Source organism: Corapipo altera, unplaced genomic scaffold, assembly GCF_003945725.1.
Source record: "Corapipo altera isolate COAL_440 unplaced genomic scaffold, ASM394572v1 0, whole genome shotgun sequence".
Taxonomy (NCBI): domain Eukaryota; kingdom Metazoa; phylum Chordata; class Aves; order Passeriformes; family Pipridae; genus Corapipo; species Corapipo altera.
Window position 1 is genome coordinate 61,971,041 of NW_020884872.1, and position 16,493 is coordinate 61,987,533.

At 34.0% G+C, this 16,493-nt stretch overlaps 1 protein-coding gene across 11 annotated transcripts in view; it reads left to right on the plus strand.

The window, feature by feature from the left end:
- PCDH17 (protocadherin 17) overlaps nt 1–16,493 on the plus strand; it is a 92,196-nt gene that overhangs the window by 12,024 nt on the left and 63,679 nt on the right. The gene's annotated exons all lie outside the window — the stretch shown is intronic.

The window sequence follows — 16,493 nt, forward strand, 5'->3', positions numbered from 1 at the left end:
TAGAAAAAGGTACTTAGAAGAGAGTGACAAAATGATTTAGGGAAAAAGTTTAAGTGTTTTATTTGTTATGTTTTTAAGGGGACATCAAGGAGATTAACTAGTTACTCCTTTTGTTGATATGAGATGAAATGTAGTAGCATACAGCCTGGTATAAGTCTTAGCCAGGTTATGTTCTAAACCTTATTAGTGTATTTTTGATAGTCTTTTTAGTGCAACCATTGTTTTTCAGTCTGCTGTAGATATTTTTTTTTTTTTTAACAGAAGATTCTGGATTACTTACTGTAAATCCTATGAGAAAGAAAAAAAGTGAATTATTAAGCATTTTAGATAGAACACTCAGTATTAAGTACTACATTCAAGAACAAGCGAATTCTTATAAATGTCCCTGTTAATTAGGGTATTAGACAGTGCTTTAAATAACTTCCTTGAGCAGTCATATATTTTGTAGCTAAATCCCAAAGGCTACTGATACAATTCCTGATTATTAAGGTCTCACAAGAACCATCTCCAACTGATTTACTTTCAGTAGGTAGTGGTATTACCTGTACAGAAGGGATAGCAGATCAGGTCATCTCATGCGCTTGAGATGAGAAGGTATTTCCTTTTTTTGCTGTGTGATGTGTCCTCAAAATTGAGGAGTCCCTCTGCATATAAAATAAATTTGCATAGTTTCAGCCAATTATTAGTGTTATTTATACAGAGGGAAAGCATAAAGATCAATTAGTATCTCACTTTGGTGCAGTGAGGGGGTATCTAGACAAGTGAAATCCTTGAAATTAACAGTATTTTATTTTAACCGTGGACCTTTCTGCTGGCTTTGTGGTATATGTGTCAGATCAGAGTTTCTCAGGTTCATAAAATACTTTAATCCATAATAAAAAAGTTTTTAATCTCATCCTGTTCCCTGCTGGGTGGCTTTGTGGTGCAGACTCCATGGCATACCAAAGGAGGACTCAAAAGGGTAAGGGAAAAGTCTTGTTATGAGATACAAATACATAATTTCAGCTGTGTGGGTAGGACCTCTGATAGATGCATTGTAAGTTCTTTCAGTATAGACATGCAAAATTAGCTTCAGACTATCTATTGATATATGTACGACATGCGTGTATTTGCCTGTACTAGTTCTAGTGACACTATGATTACTCCTATTTTGCAGTCCTTGCCCTGGAACACTTCCAAGAAGTTTTATTGTATTAAAATGGCTCTTACAGTTCACTGAGCACCCAGTATAACACTGTTGAATGTGATTGGTGCATTTGCACATATTTATTCAAAAAAATCAGGCAGTTAAACCACACAATTATGGGAAAACAAATCATAACAATGAAAGACCATTTAAGTTAACAAGCTTTGTTATCAAAGAATAAATATAGGTTAGATAAATGAGACTGTAGATGTAACTAATCTACATAAATAAACTTTGGTCTGATTAGAGGAAAGTAATATATTAAAACAATCTAAAGGGATTTAAAAAGCATTTTATTTTAGTACTTTTATAATTTTTAGTTTTATTTCATCATATTTTTAACATTTTCATTCAGTAAAAGTAGCTGAGTTTAGTGATAAACTACTTTTATGTGTTTTTATTTTTTGATTAACAATGTTTACAGTGCAAAGAAAGTCTAAACTAGTACAAGTAAACAAAAGTAGCATCATAAGTTTCCATTCCAGTTTGAATGCATCGTGTGTCAAAAACCTAAACCATTTTTTAGTGTCTTAATTTTGAATTTTTTTTAATGTGGCAATGGTTTTGATTGATTTTTAATTAAAGAAAAACATTAAAGGGAACATTTAAAGGACAATTTCTTGTTTACTGTCTTTATCAGCAGAGAGCAGCCTTTGTAGTGTTTGAAAGCTGGTGCATTAAAAATCAATTGCAAGTCTTCAAAGCTGTAAACTCTTGCTTGCTTTGTAGATATATACTGTTTTTAAAATCATTGGAAGCATACTTGACAATTGAATTAAAACAAAAGTTAAATAATGGTTTCATGAAAATTTGAAGGATTTTAATGTATTTTTAATAAGAGCTACAGTATTTTTTCTGTAGAGGCAGATGTGAATCACAATTTGTAGCTTCTAAGCGCATAAGTTGTTCCTAAAGACAGCTATATGTATTCTTTTATTAAGAGAATTTTGTTTTAAACTTCTGTTGGTGTTATTCTGTTGTTTTTAATGAATACCATGATTCAAACACAGAACATGTCAGTTTCTTTACTGACATTTACTATATTTCTGTCTTGCTCTTTGCTGATTGCTAAGCAACCACTTATGATTGTTTAGCTACAACTCAGTTCAAAAAAAAAAGGTGAGCTGAAATGGGCTAAACAAATGTTCATTAATTCTTAATGAAAATATTTAAATTCTATAAAATTTTAAAGATGACAAAGAAAAGAACATTGTTGTAACACTGTACTTCATATTCAGCACTTAAGCTACCACCAGCAGAGTCAAAAATACTCTTTTTGCACAGATCTAGAAAAAAACAGGATCATATCCTTAATCAGTGCATAAGGAATTTCAAGGCCCATGGAAATATACATATATATGTAAAATTAAATTAATATAATTTCTTTCAAAGCATGATCCTTAACCACTTAATCAATGAGCATTTAAATTTAAGTCAGTGTAGAACCACCGAAATAAACAGCTCGCTTATAAGAGGGGGGGTTGCTGATGTGCATAAGCATGTGTAAAATTCTGCAGAATCTACTAGTGTGTGTTACCTGAACTGTTCCCTGTTACTTCTCTCCTTCGCCTTAAGAACACTGCAAAGCTGCAAGAGCTATTCATTTCACTTAGCCTCCAACTATATTTTCTAGTATTCTACTGAGATAGTCCTGATGTCTTGCTTTTTCGCATAGACTTGTGTAATTTGATATGCAGATTTGAAGATCATAAAAACAATCCTGCTTTGATGATCATGTGCAAGATTATCCAGCCACAGCTGTAAAGTACCAAGTGTGTTCTTTTCTGATCTCTTCGTCATTTCAGTGGATCAAATGAGAATAAGAATATAGTGGACTTTAGAGTTTAGATTTCTAGGCTATAGGCCAGATGATATAACTGTCTGTATGAATGCCTAAGTGGAGATACAAAGAAAAGAGAGCAAAATGGAATCAAAATAACTACCTAGGTGGATAAAAAGCATTATTAATGGGTAATGTGCATCTAATTATTTTGTATATATTGTCTAGAATGCATCAAGTTTAGAGAAAATGATGTCATTTTTTTTTTCTGAGGTAAGATTATAGGTAAGGAAGAACCTTGTTTTCTACTTTGTGATGGAATCCTGCTATGAGACTTCAGGATTAAGAGTGATGATTAAAATGAGATATAAGTCACATAACCTGTGAAAATAAACAGCACTTAACTGATTCAATTAGATATTAAAAAGCACATGATAATTTGCATCTTGTAGCTCCAAGGCAAGAAATGTATCAGTCAGCTTCGTAGCCACTGGGTGAAAAAGAGGTTATTATTTCTTAAAATATATAGTCTTCATTTTGTCTACATCTGCAAAAGTATTTTTTCTGTTTAAACCATGTGTAGTTTCTTTTCAGGTCTAACAGGCAATAGTATTACAAGGGGCAAAAGAAACTGGGTTATTTAGTTTATTATATATCCATTGGCCACCATATGCATGATCTTTCCCAAAAGTATGCCTCTCATCATTACAACAATGTGGTGGTAACAAAATAATAATTCTTCAGGCTTGAAATAACCCATTTTAAGTACTTTCCTGGGCTCATTTGTTTGAAACAGGCTTCCAGAAGTTTGAAGAAAAATTTAATTTCAGTTCATTTAAAGTCGATGTAGACCACACATAATCTTTACTTCATCCCCTGATACTGGCAAAGGAACCTTACGAATGAGTATCTGGATTTCCAGATTTCAACCTACTTGTTAGTGTACTTTACACAAATGAAAGTAAAACAAGAGGAAGCTGTTTCTATTAAGCACATGTAAGCTTCAGGAATTTTGGTAAGCACTGGAAAAGATATTTAGACAAAGATAAATTACTTGCAGTCATAGTGGTCTTACTTCATACCAGTGAATGAAGAAATAGGTATACATGTTGAATAGCCATGGGAGAAGACTTAATTTAAGGGAAAGGTTTTGTTCCGATTTAAGTTCTGGTTTTTCTGTAGTGTTTTATAATAAAGACAATTACATAGTAATTTGGGTTAGAATGCATGCCCAGTTCCCCATCTCAAAACCCAATTTGTTACTACCTGTGGCTATTTCTATTAAAAAAGAAACATAATTACTATGAGTCTCAGCAGTCTAAGAGTAAATTTTTGCAATTACAATACTTCCCTTGGGCAGATGTGTGAAAATGGCAGATTAATTCCTGCCAGTCTATTTCTTGCACGTTTGTAAGGTTACTGGTATCTTGGATTATCATTATATTGCTGCTGCTTATTATCCTATGGTTAAGGTTAAAGCAGCAATGCTGCTATATACCTCTAGGAATAGAATGCTATGCCACTGCCTTGTAAAGTCTCTGTGCTGAAGTGTGATACACAGCATTCTATGAGTAAGGAACTAGTTCTATTTTCATGGAAAGTGGATGAATTTGCTGTGGATCTTAGCATATTTTATAAGGGTATTCTGTATTTTATCACTTTGTACCTCAGAAGATTTAAACAAAAACACCAAACAAACTCAAGTTTAATAATTCTTAGGAATTTATCAGGACATTAAAAAAGTTGAATGTGAACCCAAGACTATGGTAGGCCTTTAGTATTTTATAGCTTTTGTTTTATCACCAATATCACAATGGTATGAAAAAGATGGCCCTGAAATGATATAAATTAACAACTTCTCATGGAAATAATTTTATTCTTCTTCTAATGGGTTTTTCTATCTGAAAAAAAGTTTTGAGGGCACATGTGTAAAAGAATTACATGCAAAGGCTGTTCTCCTGGGGATAACTCTGAAGCTAAGCACCTAACTCCATGTTGAATTCCGGTGAAGTTGGAAGTTGGTGTGGCTTCATGTGGGCTCTTGATCCACCTGCAGGGAGCAGCATTAGTCTGTGTTACACATGATCTGGTTTGATTATTCAGGAAAAGCAGTGTGAACAATCTTAACAAGTTATTTCTTTTCCCTTTTGCATGAGTTTTCCTGGAGGAGACTGAGGGGAGACCTCATTGCAGTCTGCAACTTCCTTGTGAGAGGAAGAGGAGGGGCAGACACTGGTCTCTTCTCTGCAGTGAACAGTGACAGGAACTCCAGGAAATGGCCTGAAGTTGTGTCAGGAGAGGTTTAGTTTGGATATTAGAAAAAGGTTCTTCACCCAGAGGTTGTTTGGGTGCTGGAACAGGCTCCCCAGGGAAGTGTTCACAGCACGAAGCCTGACAGAGTTCAAGAAGCATTTGGATGCGGGTACATGGTGTGACTCTTGGGAATGGTCCTCTGGAGGGCCAGGAGTAGGAGTTGATAATCTTTGTGAGTCCCTTCCAACTCAGCAAATTCTATACTTCTGTGCTTCTCAGTTTTTGTTTGGAATTTCTTGCACTGTACCTGTCATGTTTTCATTACTTTTCCCATTTTGAAAGAGGCTTTCACATACACACACTTCTGAATGCCAACTTAGAGACTTTTGTGATGTGGACATTATTTAGAGAAGGTTACATTAACTATTTTCTTTGAAAGATCATAAATAAAATTTGAAAAAAAAAAACCAAAAAAAACCAAACCAAAACAAAACAAAAAAAAACCACAACAAAACAAACAAACAAAAAAACCAAAACTTCCTTCAGTTGTTGTTCAATGCTTTCCACTTTGAAAAAAAAGTGCTCACATGCTGGGTGAGCATCCTGCTAATTAGATAGAGAGGAAATCCATATTTTAATCTCTGTGTTCTAAATAACCCCTCAGCCAAATATTATCATTCATATTCTGCAACTCTATTCCTGGTGAAACCTGCGGCAGTGTCCTAGATGTTGACAAACCGACACTGGTTTGTAACAGAAAGATGACTTCACCTAGTCCTGGAATCTTTACAGAGACCATATCTGACGTGGATCTTCTTCATTTTACAGCAAAATCTGATTTCAAAATCTTAATATGACAAGCTGTAATGAGAAGGACAATCCAGAACATTTTTTCCCACTCTTTTAAGAATTTACAGGTCCAAGTCAGCCTTTAAATACCTATTAAATTAGAGGTTACCTCTAGGAATCCCTGGACAAGTGGGTGTTGTGTCCTAGTTGAGGTGATCCTATTGAGAAGGGTTGCTATTTTTTGTTTTGCTTGTTCTGAATCAACTTAAGAGTCCTATGGTAACACATTGCAGTAGGTTAACATTGAAGTGACAGAGTTGTGGATGGATGTACAAAGCCCTGTAGCAGAAAGGCCTTATTTTTTTCTGTCCAAGTCTACTTGATCACTGCTACTATGCTCAAGCTGTAATGGTGTATTCAATCAAACTTTCCATTTTATGAGGCACCTCATCGTAGACGCATGACTGTTATGGCTTTAAAATATATTTAGGGACAGAACCTCTTGCTAAATTTGTGCAAGCCTAAATTATTTATCTTATGTCACAAATAATAAATCAACTCATCACCATTTTACAGTTGAAAATCTCCTTGCATGCCCATGTGAGTCTGTAAAGTTTGATTCTGTCACAAATTCAGCCATTATTTTTGCAGCATATTTAGTGGTGGGGGTTTTTTTTCTAATGCTTAGAGGAAATAATTCTGTGAAAGTATTTGTGTAAAAGTAGGGCTTTGTAACCTGTCACAAAATGTTTATAGCATACCTTCTGTATTTTTAACAAAAAGTTGAAATAAAGAATTGCATGACCTAAATAAGAAATTAGACAGAAAATTATAATTTAAGTTTTAACACCTCTGATTTTCTTCCTAATACCTAGGGAATTTAAAGGAACATTGCTTTTTTGGAGAAGGATTTTGGAAAGAGAAAGGAGATAAGGTGGCAGTTTTAAAGGAAAGCAGATGATCTAGATTTACCCCTGTTCTGATCGTCACCTAGGAAGAAAGCTTCAGTGTTCCTCCTTGTGTGTGTTTTCTGTGCAGGCAGTGTGGTTTCAAAACCAAGTCCTGCTCTGTCATTGTTGCTAATTTCTTTCACTCTGTGGGGAAGAAACACAGACCTAGAATTTTGTGCCTCATAAAGTGTTTGCTGCCCAGCTAATCACTTTTCCCTCTCACTGCCATTACAATGGCAGTTTAAATGCAACTTTCTTCCACATAAACACATGTATCTGTGGGAATGTAGCATGCTATGTAAAGACTCGCTTAGCCTGAAATTGAAGTAAGCAGACTGATCCAAGAGCTATTGAAACCAAATTGAAAACATCCATTGATTTCACTGGACCTTAGGTCATGGCTCGTGGGAGTTTTATTGTTGCCTTTAGTGACAGTATAGGTTGGACAGAAAAAGGTAAACATAGTGGATAGATGTTAACACAAAGTTAACAGATTTAAAATATCCAGTGTCTCTGTTTTCTCCTTAGTAAATATGATAAGTAAAAAACAGTCTGACAGTGTTAAAAGGCCATAATTTTTTCTCCTTCTCCACCATCTAGTACTGCAGTGTTTATATGCTTTTATCTGTTCAGAAAACATTTGTGTTATGTTGCTCTTAGAAACAGGAAAATAGCTGTGGTAAGAATAGGACAAATTTTACAACACTTACTGGCTTCACTGGGAATTCCTGCAGAGTAAGAGCTTTCATATATGTCTCAAAATTAAAAATAAAATACCAGGAGATTGAATTGCACTGTAGAATCTGTGTGAAAGAAAAAAAAAGAGAAGGAAAGTCAGAAAATATAAGGTGGTTTTCATGCAGAAAAGGGGTTCTAAACACGAGAAGAGGAAAACATTTTTGAAATTATAGCAAATACTTTGGTCATCTCTTTAAATTTCAAGGCAGTGTTTTTTAAAGTTTCCCTTAAATTTTGATATCTTAATTTCAAGACTTCATGTTTAACATGAAATATAAAATAAAAAGGAAAATCTAAAACAACCACACGTGGTCTGAAAGACACACTCCAAAATGTATTGTCAATTTTGAGTTTATGGTACGATTATTCTTAGAATAAGCTGGATATTGTGACAAGTGCAGATTTCATTCTAGTTAGCTGATTGTAGTTGAATCTGTTATGCAGTAAACATAGTGTCTGTTAGAAATACTATGGTAGACTCAACATGGTGGGAGTCATAGATAATAGGTGCATTAAAGCGTTTCAAATTCAATCATTAGGTTTCATTGCACCCATCTGCTACCAGAAAATATAATGGGCAGCTTGATTCATTGACCTTTAACTGTCATTTTGAACCATGTTTTTTAAATCCATATTTTCAAGTTAGACCTAGAGAGTTAATTTGATAAGAGAATACCCAGTATATTTTAATGCAATTACTTTTTTCTTTTTTTTTTTTTTAATATAATCAGGTTTTATGGTCTGTTGTATATTCCGCTAATCCAGTCAAAGTAGTTATTTAATATTGAATGTGGTTAAAAGCAACTAATGTTCAACTTCATTAAGGCTTCTATTAAGTAGAAGGTTTGCTGAACTTCTACTATTTTTTTAATACATGAACTACTACCTCTTATTAATTATTTCCAGGTGTTTCTGTTACACTAGAATTATACTTACATGTTTCAATTCCACCTTGATTATATAGCACAGTGCAAGGGCTAAATATACGTTTGAACTGTGGAGTGCTTTATATTTTGTTCCTAAAATGTGTTTTATCTCTTTCCTTTTCCAGAGGACGTATTATCTTGCGCAGGTAGGGTGAAGTGCATACATCTCTTAGAAGTTCTGTATGTGTGGTACACAAGTAGACTGTCTTATAAAATGGTAGTGTTACTTCGAGTAAACAGGAAACAATGTGATAAATGAGGATGATTTAATGGTTTCTCAACAATAGCAAACAATTATACTCCTCTGTCATCTGAAGTTTTTGTAACAGAAAAAAGTGATTACATGTACTTCTTTACACAACAGGATACAATTCCTGAAATATTTTTTAATATAGAGACAGATGTATGTAACCTAACCTTATAATTCCATTTTACAGCTTTCCCAAATACTGGGGAGCTCAATAAATGGGAAGCCGATTATATTGGCACTGTAACTCTATTAATAGGATTCGGATTTGCCTTATTGACAAACCAGTACTGTTAATATGATCCAGTATATTAAATTGACAGGAAAACTGAAGCGATAAAATGCATCTACAGCCTAATTGACAGGGAAGCTCTTTCAAAAGATTCTTAATGTGCTTTTTATTGACAGAGGAGCTTCAGTAAGTACATATCATTGGTGAGCAGTGTAAATATATTGGATGCCATTGTACTAGCAGATTCAGGTGAAGTAGTTATTGTTCTGTTTTCCCACACTGCCATCTTTACTTTGGTATAAGTTGAAAGAAGGTCTCTTGTAAGACCCTTACAAATGCCTCTTAAGGCACCAGTCTAACTGCACTGCTCACAGGCATTTGACAAGTTGCGAATTCTTTTAAATGTATTCACAATTTTTAAATGAATAGCAGCAGTGCAGAGCAATGCAATAATGTGTCACAAATTTCATTATGTTTATTTATTGATGCTGTGATAGTGCTATTGTACTTTTAGCTTGAGCTCTTTATGCAGTGTGATGTTTGGCACCTCTTCCTATGTTCTTATCTTGCATCTTCTCCAAAAAGCAGTTCAACTTAAAAGCTCATATAACAATACTTTTCTCCTACTCCCATTTGACAACTTTCCACACTCTCTTCTGAGACCATGCTAATTTCATTAAATTTCATGTTTCTCCAGTGTAAAATAAAATGAAACTTGGAAACCTGAAACCATCGTGAAACAAAGAGCAAACTGAGTTTTGTCCTGAAAATCTTCTTGATTCCCTTTTTAGTAGGAGGAATTTTTGGGTTCAGCTTCCACATTTTTTCCTAATCCCGTCTTTCTTAGAGAGAGAAGTCTGACAAATGCATATCCTGTGTCTGCTCTGGTAGAGGAGCTGAAAGCACCTGTTGAGCTGACTTTCCTGAGAACAAAGAGGCAAACTTGTTCCTGAAATGCTTCAATCTTTTATTTCATATAAAAAAATCTGATCAGGATCTGGTCTCACCTCATCTTTTGAGTGGTTTTCAAGTTTACTTTATTTACCAGTATCACTTAAAGATATGTCTCTCTGTAGTGACCTTTTCAGCTTCTTCGGTCTTCAGATTCAGTGCAATCATCAATGAGATGAGAAGAATCTTGACTGGGCCTTGAGATTTCTAATCCTTGCACTGTGTTAAATGCCCGCAGTCCAGGCTTCTATCTTCTTTTGTGTTTAGTACATTGTGGAATAAAGTCTTGTAAAAATTTAACAAATAAATGTTTTCATTAAGCCAGTAGTACAAAAAACTGAAATATCTGCAATACCCTACTGTAACAGCTTAAACGATAAATCAACAATAATTTCTTCTGGTAAGAAATATGTTACTTGCTAAGAGAAAATACTGCATGGATTAGGCATTTATACTGGGAGAATCTGCATTCTTTTGCTTACAGGAAAGGATAGTAGTGTCTGTCCCCAGAGCTTCACTTTTCAAAAGTCACTCTGCAGTTGACCAAAGAGCTCAGGACCTCTTTCTCTGACAGTTTTGTTTTTCCCATTCAAGAAAAAGAGAAAACACAAGCTGCCAACCAACACTCTTCAATAAAGAGTACAGCAGCCTGGTGAATGATATTGCTTTGTGCACTTTACCGTTTTTATTGCCCTGTGTTTTTAATGTGCTTTTGAAGACTGCTGCATATGTCAGAAATTCGCATAAACACACTGTAGGCCTTTTAACACCAAAATACACATTTTGCATCAAGTGTGAAACTTCCCAAATACGTACATGTTGTAAAAATTATATCTCAAAAGTATTTTCAAAAGAATGAGAGTGGAGAGCGCATAGTAGGACAATATTTGTTTAAAAAACCTATTTAAGTTTGTCCTTGAAAAAGGTAGAATAACTTATGAAAGGTTTATGCCCAGATTTTTTTGTTTGTTTGTTTGTTCATTTTGTTAATGGGCTAATGAATTTTCTTAATGAAGTAAGTCTTGTTGAACCAAAACCTACTACTTCAGGCTAAGTATACACACCAACTGGCACTCTTATGCTGATTAGCCTTTGTGAAAAATTATACTATGTTGAACCCACACTGTTCCTAACAAAATGAAGACAATTGTCTGCTCATTCAAAACTCGATTTGACAGAATACAATTCTTTTGTCTTCAGAAGACATTGCCATTATATAAGATCTTTGTTTCTTGGGGGTGAGGAGGGGGATGAATACTTGGAATTAAGCTTTTCAAGAAAAGACACAGAAGATGCTTGAGTTAGATATTAAGTGGCAGTCTGATAAGGGGGAGAAATGTTTCATGTCATTTTTGCATTTAATGTTTAATTAAAAAGAAGTTAGAGTCAGCAAAGACTTTTTGTTTTACTATAGTTCCAGGTATGAACACTTACATAAAATGGAGTTGCATTGAATGATTTCTGAAAATGCGATACTTCTTCTTGTAATCATGAGGAAAAAATATGACTATTCCAGTAGTCTAATATTCATAAATCTGATTAATGTCTAAGTAGGTTTTTTTATATTTTAGAGTACATGTTTCTCTTATATGGCAATTATTTCTGGGCGTAATTTGTAAAGAATAACTAAAAATTGCATTTCTCTCTCTGCTGCTTTCTTTCTCACACTTCCTCTGTCCTTTTCATTGTAACCACTTTTTTAAAGATTTTAAGATATTTTTATTTTATTAGAGTGACCTGTTGAATTGAACAAACTTTCTCTTATTTTTCTATAACTTTATTCAAACAGTAGTGAATGCACCAAAGATTGCTAGAAATCTTCAGAATTGTGATGCAACAAAGACTTTTATTGAAAAGGCAAAAAAAGCAGAAAAATAGCTAATTTTTAATAGACAGTGCTTTTTTTCAGTAATTCTTGAAAACAGAAGCCTTGTGAAGTTCTCTACTGTTGTCTTACTGAGTAATAGTAGGATTCTTGAAATCTGATTGATTAATATGTCACAGTAATTTTAAACCTGACTTTTTTTGAAAAAAAAAATAAAATAAAAAGAGTGTGTGTAGAACCACAGTAGAACTCCTTTTTATTTATAAAAATGTCATCATACTTCAAGAGTAGTAAACATATACTTTTTGAACATGAATTTCTGAAAAGATAAAAGAAGGAACAAAAGATAAATGTAGCCCATTGCTAAAAAAAATTCCTATAATTCATAGTATAATGCTTGACCCAGGCTTGTTCAAACTGTTTCCAATTATGAGGGTTTTTCTTTTTTTTTTTTCTTATGAGTTTATTTAAGGTTAATGGATCCTATAAAGAATTTGTTTCTCATCCTGTGTTCTTGGCCATAATTTTTCATTTTCCTTTCTCTAAATGAAACTTTTGGAAACCATAGCCATTTCAGAATTAATTAGTAGAAACTTAATTGTTTACTTTCAAACTTCTGAATGTTTTTGGCTCTATAAAATTCAGTATTCCAAATTCACCAATTTTAGTTTATCTAGGTCCTTGTGTGGGACCTAGATAATATGCAAGCTCTAACATAAGCAATAGAATGAATGGTTTTGTAGACAGTTAATGATAGCACTTGAAGGATATTGTTCATGTTATTCATAGAAACATTGTCCAGTTAACAATTTTTAAAGTCACATTATTAGACTTTAGCAATCATGTTGTCACATTTGAAACTCCATACTAGTAATTCCAACCAATTCATGTTGCCCAGAGAAATTGTGGATGTCTCATACTTGGAGGTTTCCAAGGCCAAGCTGGATGGGTCTCCAAGCAACCTGAGTAGTGGACCATGGTAGAGGGGATAGAACTAGATAATATTTAAGGTCCCTTTCAACCCAACTCATTTGATGATTCTATGAAAAGTGTATTTTACACAGATTTAATTTACCTGATCTTTTATTTTTCTTCTCCTCAACTCACTGATGAAAAAGGTAACAAAATCGATATTTTCCAAAAGGTAGTAATCCTCTTTTCTTTTAAATTTTGGCAGGTTTTGAAAGGTCCATATGCATTCTGACCTCTATTAAAATTACTTTTTTTAAAGAGCTTCATCTTTCTGAGAAAGCTGTATTAAATGTCTGTACAGAAATCCTCAGACATTTTTTCTGCAACATCACACTAACAACAGTGTTCCTAAAATTTCATATTTATTCTAAAGTCACATATTAGAACAGATAGATGGAAGAAAGTATTTTTAAAGATCTGGTGTAGAAACTGTCAAAAAAGATTATCTGTTGAATGGTTTAACAGCGTACTCTCAGCAGAAATGAGCTGGTTCCACTAATCTGTGAAAATGAGCCATAAAAACAGGACCACTCCTCTAGGGTAGCTTTGAACAGTTAGGTTGACATCACAGACATTAATTCTCTGGTATCTACTTGGGCAGTGGACATTTCTTCTTTTGTTTTAATTTTAGAAAATATTTGTTGTAGTATGATTGCCTACTGCTGGAGAACTTGTGTTTTAGTAGCTGGTGATCTAGTTAATACTCCAGCCCTCAATCTTGAACCACAGAGATAGAAAATATTTCTTTACTCTTTAATTCCAGTGACTTTCAGAGATAGATTGTTCTGGAGATTTTTTTTTGGGGGGGGAAAGGAGAGGATGAAGTTTGTTTTATTTTGTTCTTCAGGAGGTTAATGGTGCTGGCATTTGGATAATTTTTGTTTATTTCTCAGGAGATTGTAATTCCATACAATTCATTTTCGATATGAAGCATCTTACTTAACTTTAGCTATTACGCTGAATATCTTGCTGGTCATCTAGATTGCCCTACGGTTATTGGTGAAAGTAATTTCCAGGAGCAGTATGTACCAAAGCTAGATGATCAAAATGTGATAAATTATCTTGTATGTCTCTGATGTACATTGAGGGATCTTGGCTGATTAGCTTAGAGTAGTTGACTAGCTTTTAGATGGTTTTCTGCAAGTGAACTGAAACCTACCTTAGAACTGGAGGTAGAGAGGCTTGGACATTCTGTTGTCCTAGAAAGGGCTGTATATCCAGAAGAATAAGAAGTTTTTTGCTGTCAGTAGATTTTTAAAGTAGAACTCCTTTCTTAGAGTTACAGCTATGCAATGTAAAGAGCTATGATTAATGCATGAGCTGAAATGTATAATATCACTTCCGTAGATTAAAGTGTAAAAATTTTAAGTATATGACCTCTGACTTCAACTGGGATTACAAATGAAAAAAAAAATTTAAGTGAGTTAAACATTCATCTCTCTCTCTAGTCCATTGTGAAGCAGATACTTACATTTCTAAGATTCCTCCAAACTCCCTAGCCTTAAAATTAAATGTTTGCTTATTATCACGATTTTTGATAGATATTAACATACACAAAACAATTCTCCCTTTACTACCTGTGTCTCAGAGCGCTCTGTTACAGTTCAACACAAACATCGTATTTTCATAATTCATAGGAGAAGGAACAATGCTTTTAGAGCAGAAAGAAAAGTATTCAGCTCTGAGTTCTGTGTCTCTATATGGTTATCAAGTATTTACATTTGTTCTTTTTCAGTAATGAACTTGCTGTAACATGGCACCCAACTCATTGTATTGTTGCAAAATGCAATATGAAGTAAATTGGTCAATTATTATCTAGTTAAAGATCATTAATAATTACCATAAATACAGAATTTCTCAGAAAGAGGTCCATTTCTAGGACAGCAGCTAAGATGTGGTCATATCTTCTATTTTAAAATCTCTCTGTTGGCTAGTCCAGGATGTGTGAAATTCTTCTTTGCTATGAAAAAAGCAGAGAAAAAAGCATAACCAGTTCTAACTATGGTCCAGGTTATAACTAAGCTCCTAGCACCATCAGAAAGGAGAAACAATAATTATTTCCAGGGCAAAATTGTGACTTTTCTAATGGCAGAGAATTGATGAAAAGGCAGTTTATAGCAGTTATTTTGACTGCCAATGTCACGAAAAATGGAAATGTTGATTCTAGTAGCAGCTGTGTTTAGGAGGAGACAGATGTCTTATGTAAGTAAAAGCATAAGGTCAGTTTTCCTGGATGTCTCTATTTGAGATATTAGACGTAGAAAATAGACATGAATTCTGCAGTTGTAAAGGTTTATTTGGGTTGATAAGTATTGGCTCTGTGAGTGTCAAAATGATTATTTGTGTATATATATGCTACACAGAAGGGATATGCTAGCTTAAAATTTGTGAGAAGAAAAGAATAAACAGCAGAATTAAAGATGCTTCCAAAATATGATGTGCTGCGTTTGAGAAACTACACATAAGAATGCTGAAATATTTATTTTTACACATTCTTTTTTTTTTCTATTTTCAATGTTTGTTTTTCTAACTTGATACATAATAAATGTAAAGATAAACTTTTATTCTAGTTGTGTATATTAAAGCCAGCATCTTCTCATCAGGATGTGAACATAATGTGTTATAATTTTAATTCTTGAACTAAAGGGTTTTAGAAACAAGAAGAAAGTATGGTGTACATTGACATACACGCTATATAGAAGATAGTTCTCTATAAGCACAGCTGTTTCACAAGTCCCTTGAGAGTGGAAGGTGTCTGCCTATGTTCTGTTGCAAATAACATGACTTAAATTTTGGATGAAACTTCATGCCTCTTTTCCAAGCTCCAGTATTCCAACCACACAAGAAGTAGCAAATATTTCTGATTACCTCCTACTGATAAAACCAAAACAAAGGTAAAACAATGGCGGGGTAGGGAGGGGGAGTGGCAGGGAAAACCAAATATCTATGAGACCAGTTGCTTGTGTAAACAATTGTTGTGTGACATTAAACCTTACCTTGGGCCTTCTACTCCATTAATTGAGTGCTACCCACGTTACCGATACTGATATGCTGGATGCTGTTGCAAAACTCAGATCTTCTGCAGACCATAGAGGGGTGATATGAAGTGATGCAGAAAACAGTAGAAGCTCTGTTGCTAGGTCAGCTGCAAGAAGTGACGTGTGTGAATGTACAGTATACGGAGTTTTCTGAATGATGCAGTCTCTCTTTCTCCCAAGGAACTTCAGCTAATGATACAAGGGGAATTCAGTTCGCTTTGGCAGGACTCCATGTTGGTCTGGATGCTTTTAATACTTCTGCTTCTACAGTTACTTGGCTCATGCTGCTAAAAATATACTCATGACAGACTTAATGAAAGTATATTCTTTTAAAAACTACTTGTCAACAATGATCATTTAATGTTCTTGTTTGCATGTGTGACTCTCATTATTCTGACATAGCTATTAATACTGATGAAAATTAAGGAGAGAAAATCCAAATATTTTCATACTTTCATTTTTCCAGTAGCATCTAAGAAACACCATAGCTATTCAACCATAAACTTTCTCGATTTTTTGTTTATTTTTTCAATTCAAGAGTAAGATAGCAGTATATGAAATTTCATTACAGCAGTAAGAGCTTCAGAATCCCAGCAGATAATGTAA